Below are 7826 nucleotides of genomic sequence, written 5' to 3'. Positions count from 1 at the left end.
AACCTCCCAGGAAAACTTTCAAGGAAACAGAGTAAAATGTTCTCAGAACTTCCCTGCATCCTAAAAATAAACAGTCCCAGAACAGGCGAAATGTTCACTTCTGTTCTCAAAACAAAACAACCCCTCAATTTTACCGATCAGGAAACATATGGTTTTGTTCCCAGAGTCAATGGGAAACCAAAAACATATGTTCCAAGAAGACTTCCAAGACTTCCAAGAAACCAAATGTGCCAGCTGGGTATCTACCTCAATTACCACTTATCCCTGCATTTTTCTTTTCTGACTTGGCATCATTAGGGAAGAGCTTGTAAGTAAGCATTTCACTGTAAGGTCTACCTGCTGTATTCGGCCCATTTGATAAATACAATTTGATTTGATTTTGATACAGAGAAGGGCAAGACACAGAAAGGGAAAAAGGAAGATGATATAGGTTATTAGAGAAAAGGTAATGAAGAAGGGGAAACAGCGAGAGAGATGAGGAGAGAGAGAGAGAGAGAAAATAAAAGGACCTTTACGGCTATGCCTTAGCCTCTATAAATCTGACAGAAGTATATAATTTCTTGATTGAGTTAGACCTAAATAGACTGATTATGTTCTCACTTTTCTTGGTAGCCGCTGCCTATTTACAGCTATTACAAGAGCTTACATTTCTAATCAATCTGGACAGCTGGAAATATACCACAGAGAGATGCCTGGCAAACCTCACATGGGGGTCGGAGTAGCAACGATCCCATCAGGGACTTGAACCTACACCCCTCTGCTGTTCCCCGGCCTGGCTGTTGGTGACACCTGACACGGCCTGGCTTACGGCCTGGGTTGTGGAGCTGAAACACCTGCTGGGTCTATTATTATATGTGGAGATCTGTTCACATGGGTTCAGAGGTCAGCCATCCACCCACAAGACACCACCCCACTGCTGGTTAAGCTGTCAGACTGCAGCTGAGAACGATGCCCTGTCAGCAAATTTGAGATGGAATAATTTGTGTGTGTGTGCGTGCATGTGTGTGAGTGTCGCTCTGTGTATTTGCATGTGTGTGCGTGCGTGCTTCCATGAGCTTATGTGTGTTTGTTGATGTTGGAGGTAAAAGAGTTAACACACATTCCATGTCTGCAAAAAGTATCATATTGATTTCAGTGAATGTTCTCAGATATTGACAACAACAACAGCAGCCACAGAAAGTACCATGTTGATTTCAGTGAATGTTCTCAGATATTGACAANCCATGTTGATTTCAGTGAATGTTCTCAGATATTGACAACAACAACAGCAGCCACAGAAAGTACCATGTTGATTTCAGTGAATGTTCTCAGATATTAACGACAACAACAACAGCAGCCACAGAAAGTACCATGTTGATTTCAGTGAATGTTCTCAGATATTGACGACAACAACAACAACAGCCACGGAATTCTGTTCTCGTAAAATTAAGCACTTCCAACTTTGTCTCTCTCTTTGAGGTGGCTGGTGGATTCCGTCATGTGGCGGGTGATACACTGTGTTCTGTATGCTTGAGTGAGAGACACTGCCATTGCAGACCAGTTGAACAGTTTGTGGTTAGCCAGCCAAGGTGCCTGGCAGTCAGCTGGAAATGAATTTTTCTCCTCCAGACTAAATCCAGAGACGTCTGATGATGGTGGGTTCAATAGAATCCCTCTTCACAGAACAGAGCCCTCCAGGTCGAGCATAAGGGACCAACTCCTGGGCAGTTTGTGTGTGATTGTGTTTAAAGTTAGAATTTACCCTTGATTTAAGTTGTTATGGATTGAGAATTGAACAGGGGTGGCTGTATACCAGAGGAGGCTGGTGGGAGGAGCTATAGGAGGACGGGCTCATTGAAATGGCTGGAATGGAGTATATGGACCAGTATCAAAGAGTGTGTATGGGCCAGGAGGAGACTGAGTACAGGGACAGACGGGGTTGTCATAGAGGGTTCAGAGATTTGACAGTGRACTGATGCTGCTCAGCTGGCCGTTCTGTCTTAAATCCCTCATCAGTTGACTGTCTTCCTGGATGAAGATAAAGGGGGTGGGGTGGGGGGTCGGGAGGCAGCAGAGGCCCTCTGAACCCCAAAATATGGCACACACCTGTAATCCTCCAAGCCTCTGGAAGCAGTCTGGGGCTGGACAACATACAGCAGTACATCTCTGTAGATACTCAGTGGAGAAACAAGGTCTTTCTTTAAGGCTATAGATCAGGTCTTTAAGGCTATAGATCAGGTCTTGTATAGTAACTTTGAAAAGTGGACTTTGTAGTTTGATTTTCTCGGGCACTGGAGCACTGGTCAGTCCTGCCATTGGCTTGATTGCACTCACATAGGGCCGTTTGGGTCTTCATTAGAGGTAGCTTACATTTATTATCCCACATATCACATACAGATGTAGGATCCTAATTTGAGCACTCTTTTGTTGTTGAAATGCAAACGTGTAGTGTATTCAAGGTTTAAAAGGCTTCTAAAGTTTATAATTTCCACTTTAAAATGTCAGACTTGATTTGCCCTAACGAAAAATGTATCAACCCCAACAAAAAATATACATTCATTATAATTCACATAATATTTCACATTTACTGTTGCTGTAGGATTATTTTCCTGCTGTGACAAACTGGCTCAAATTAAGATCCCCCATCTGTACGTACAGTAATACAACTGAGTAGTCTTCTGACCTTACAAATGGACATGGAGTGCATACAGCAGGTTTTAAGCAGAGAGAAGCATATTGAACACTATACCCTCTATTACCTAGCTARTTCAGTGTCATAGAAAGCTCTACACAACTCAACTTTGCTTTTATCTGCACCCATCTATGCTAGCTTTACCGCTAATGTACATGCATGCATTTGAATAATTGAGGTGAATTTAAAGACTCGCATCTAGYCTTRTAYCRGTTATGATATGTGGAGCACGTCACTGAGAAGCAGGGGCAGAGAGGGTCTTTGTGATTTATAATTGGGTCGGGCACTTTCCTAGACGGGCCTGCAGCGCCAGCGAAGGACCCATGTATGGTCTTTTGTTTTGATCCTCCTCAGCTTGTCTGATGCATTGAACCACCTCTCTCAGCAGACACACTCAGCAATGAGTCACGGTAAAGAGAACCGCAATGAGATGCATTATAAAACCTTACCCCTTATTCCTTACTGTACAATGTGATGCTCTCTACTGCATTATAGCATAGGTCATAGGTCACTCCCCACACATAAACTATCTGCAGTGGACATTATACTGGAGTGTTATGGTACTATAAAGCCCACACAGCACAGCAGACTAAGAAACTTGTAATGATTCATGATTTGTAAARTGAGGCTTGATTGTCCTCACAGAAGTCTGGAGAGATGAACTAATAAAACCCAATGGAAAATGCATTGGACTTGTTAATTGAATCAACTTAAAACAATAGAACAACAGGGTGTGTCATTGTTAACAGTTTGGCATCTTCTTACGTTATGAAGTCAACAAGCATTTGACAGTGGATGCTGTCTGTGCTCAAGGCTTACAGTTTGACAGAGAACATCTTTTCTCCTCTCGATAGAAGATTATTCCTCTGCCTCGCCTTGTAATGTTGATGTCAAGTTRTTCCAAGTAGACTAACTTGATTGGCACCTCAAAAATGCATAAAGTTGAAGAATGAAATGATGCAGTTACTCAATGAGAATGTGGTTAATTACAACATTTCTGAGGGGTTCTAACCTACCCWCGTCCATCCTGTGTTAAAACTCCATGACCTCTCCTGAACCTGCACTACATGCCTGTACTACACTGTAAGAACAGCCGTGCAGGAATCAGACTGTATGCCCATACCAATTACAATAAACAATGCAATAAAGCTAACGAATACTCATTTAGTTAATCTACACAGCAATCTCATTGCCATAATGCTATTTTAATGGTTCTTATTGCAGTAACAACCTAAACACTAACTTCATTAGGTGTCTGCAGTGCTGTATACAGTCTGGATTGCTCTAGTGCTTGTTAGTGTATCCTCTATGCTACAGACCCTGGTCCCTGGGTCTCTCTGCTCCCTGGTACAACAACACCTCCTCCATTCCTCTATGCTACAGACCCTGGTCCCTGGGTCTCTCTGCTCCCTGTTACAACAACACCTCCTCCATTCCTCTATGCTACAGACACACTGCACCTAATCAGGCACACACCACACAGTCCTTCCTTGCTCATATGGATGCATTGATAGAACAGGGCCTTGAGTAGCTAAACAAGTTCTCTGCAAAGCAAGGCTCGTCTTCAAGCTAATGAACCACAGAGTGCTGCCTCTGAAAGAGAGAGAGAAAGAGAGGGAGAGAGAGAGAGAACGAGACAGAGATATGATAAAATGGGAAAAGAGGGGGCAGAGTAGGGATGTAATCTAATACAGTTTTGTAAAAGCATTTCCATCAGGACGGGGCGAGGGTCCACGTGGGCTGACTAACGACAAGCACAGCTGCATCTGTACAGTTACACAATCCTGTCCTACACAGAGGAATTTGGCTAAGGAACCAACACTAGAATGGGTTCTTTAAGGGTTAGTTGGAAGCTCATTCTTAGCTTGCACTTTTATACTGCTGTTTTCATTTAGGAAGAGCCATTCTATTCAGAGGTCTTTTCCATTGCTCAGATGACATTAGGCATCTAAAATAACAATGAAGACGACATGGAGTCATTAGTGCGAAATCAGAAGTGAAACAAGTGCTTCAAGTGAAATGAAAGAGCCAAAATGAAGTTTAATTTTTTTTAAAGAAAAGCTTTCGGGTGTAGGTCTAATGTTGGCCCTCATCCCCCTGTTCTCTCATATCACATTATTGATCACAGGGTTCTTAATATGACCAGACCAGTCTACAACACTTAAACAGTGGTCCTGTATGGCTCAGTTGGTTGTGGGTTCAGTTCCCAGGACCACCCATACGTAAAATGTATGCACYGATMACTGTAGGTCACCTTGGATAAAAGCGTCTAACAARGTTGTGTGGTCATACCATTTGGAAGCCATTAAGCATTCTACTGTACATGAGCAACCATATATCACACTATATAGCAGTCRGTCCATGATCACTGGCACAGTTTACCAGTCCATGTGGTCKTTTAACAGAACACGTGTTCATTTACAGTACAGTGTGTAACAGTATACATGGTAATACAGACCCAGGGGAACTCTCCCGGCCTGTGCCATCAGGCCATGTCTTTATTAGTTCCCATGCTGTAATGAGATGGAGGGAGGAGAAGAGGGGGGGATCTGTTAGGCTAGTCTGTCCAGGCTAGGTTTAGGTTTACCCCTCCGCAGGGTCTGCTGTTTTCTTTTAGGGAAAAGCCATTCTATTCAGAGATATTTTCATTGCTCAGATTACAATGGAGAAAACACGGCCTAGGCTCTGGTCTTAGTAGTGCACTATTTAGGGAAAAGGGGGCCATTTGGGACACACAGATGTTGTAGACTGGGAAGGCTGGTGGAGAACAGGGAGCTATAGCAGGACRGTTGAGATCTYGTGACACATTGAGAAAACAGGGTGTGAAAATGGATGAGAAKAGTAAGCTCTCCTGACAGATGTGTTGACAAGGCTGCAACAGGAAGGGCTCATGGTGAGGGTTTAACTGTGAACCGYCCAMAAAGGATGGAYGGAGYGAGAAAAGGAGGGAAAGKGAGAAGGSGAAGATTTGGGAAAGGAGGAAATTGGAGTGGACTTTCACTCTCATGTRYTCTTCTTTCTCAGCTGTGARTAGTCATCTTATTTTTCTGACCACCCTTCAGCCCTCCCTCCACATTAGTAACTGTCAGACCCTGTCCCTCTGTGGCGCTGATTGATGACCTCATCGGGGAGTTAACATGACACTTTGTGTCAAGTTTGGAGACTACCACTCACCTACTAGTCTTTCCTCCTGCCTCTTCACCAGAMACCAGTCATCCCTTTTTCACTTATTTTCCCTATTTCCCATTCCCCTCTCTATTTCTGTTTCTCTCTCTCACCACATGTGGCGAGCAGATTTCTGGCACAGCATTAAAGTGGAAGCAGGGTAGGTCATTGTAGTGAATGCAGGYATCAGTGCTAAGATAGGTGAGGATGTTTGACTAAGGCCCCTGCCAGAGTTCCAGCTTGGAAGGGCTTGGTTCACCCTGTCCTGAGACTTCCTGCATTGGGACACTACCCACGCCCATAGGTTGTTGATGCATMGCTGGAACTCTGATGGATGACTCAGGGTGCRRTGTGTGGTGGGGCTCAGAGGTTTATCTACTTTACAGTCTGTTGGTGTGTCCTCAGAGCACTAACTGTAATTTACTGCAAGAGAGCAAAGGTGACCAAAGTTGGAGAGTTAAAGTTTACAGTCAGTCCTTTATTCTATCAGAGCTACTTGATATGATATGTTTGATATGATAAGTTGATATGTTTTCTTTCCATGTCTCATTGCATTCTTCCATTTGATCACAGACATAAACATGATCCTACAGATATAGGATCTTAATTTGAGTCAGTTTGCTACGGCAGGAAAATAATCCTGCAGCAACAGGAAATGTGGATTATAATGAATGGGCATTTTTCTAGGCGTTGATACATTTTTCGTTAGGGCAAATCAAGTCAGAATTTACAAACTTTAGAAGCCTTTTAAAAACTTGAATACACTACAAGTTTGCATTTCCTGCTGTGCAGGAAAATTCTCAACAACAAAAGAGTGATCAAATTAAGATCCTATATCTGTACTTTTATTTTAGTTTGGGAGTTGTCTTCTTCATTACCATGCATTGGCAACCGTTTATAAACATTTAACAGAGGGTCTCATCTGGAAAATACAGCCGTTTTTCAGGGCAACTTGTTACTGTGCCAACATGTTGCGAAATCAGTGTTGTTTGTATGGCATTTCCTGAACAATAAAGTCCACTGTGGTTTCAGCATGGCTTTGTACTGGGAGAGTAATGATCTWTGGGATGTGAGGGTTCTATTAGCTGTCCTATGATTAATAATATTTGTGCTACTCAGAATGATATGTAATGAGTTTTGACTTTTCATATAAATAACGTAACAATGGAGAACTCCAACTAACCCTTTAAATACTTTATGAATGCAAATGAATTCAAGCCCAGAAAAACACATTTAGCATTTGCATCACTTCACTTCCTGGCAGACAAATCACAATATTATAAAAACATGTATATGCTTTCTTCGTTTTCTTTTCTTATCCATTTATGTTTTGGACAGTAGCCCACTTCCCTGGTTGGTTGCTGGCACCACATTTTTAAGTGGGTAATGCTGCAGTTGTTTGTTTGTCTGTTTCTGGTTTAAAAAGTTAAAAAAAACATTTATCAGACAGCTTGACTGGTGAGATGAAGAAAATAAAGTGAGACTTATTCATTCTTCATAGTGTCATCTAAGGATTGGCTGTGGTGTAGATGGGGTGGGGTGGGGGGCACGGTAGCCCCTCTGGGCAGTCTCTCATTCACTACTGTTAAAAGTGAGGATTTCCCCTTGATATGGTATATTCAGCGATGAGCGGAGAGAGAAATGGAGAAGAACTACTGCTGCCGAATGACAGGTGTGCTTTATTGTCTCAGTGTAATGGACTTGGCACAAACACATGCAGGRYARTATCATTAAAGTGACTCCCTAGCTCATTACAGTACGGTACGTGCAGAGCAGCCTGCCTCCTCTTCCTCACTGTCACAGAGACAGCCATGTAGGCAGCCTGAGTCAGAGTCAGGGAGACGTGGAGACGTGCCCTGGGTACCCAGCAGCCTCAGGCTTTCCCTGGGGGGACGTGTGTGGGATCCATAGCAACCCTGCTTTCTTCTGGCTCTCTGTCAGATATCCCCGTCTCACTGACTCAGTGACTCATTCATTCACAAACACAAGC

Source organism: Salvelinus sp. IW2-2015, unplaced genomic scaffold, assembly GCF_002910315.2.
Source record: "Salvelinus sp. IW2-2015 unplaced genomic scaffold, ASM291031v2 Un_scaffold3810, whole genome shotgun sequence".
NCBI lineage: Eukaryota > Metazoa > Chordata > Actinopteri > Salmoniformes > Salmonidae > Salvelinus > Salvelinus sp. IW2-2015.
Note: the sequence above shows the minus strand (reverse complement) of the source record.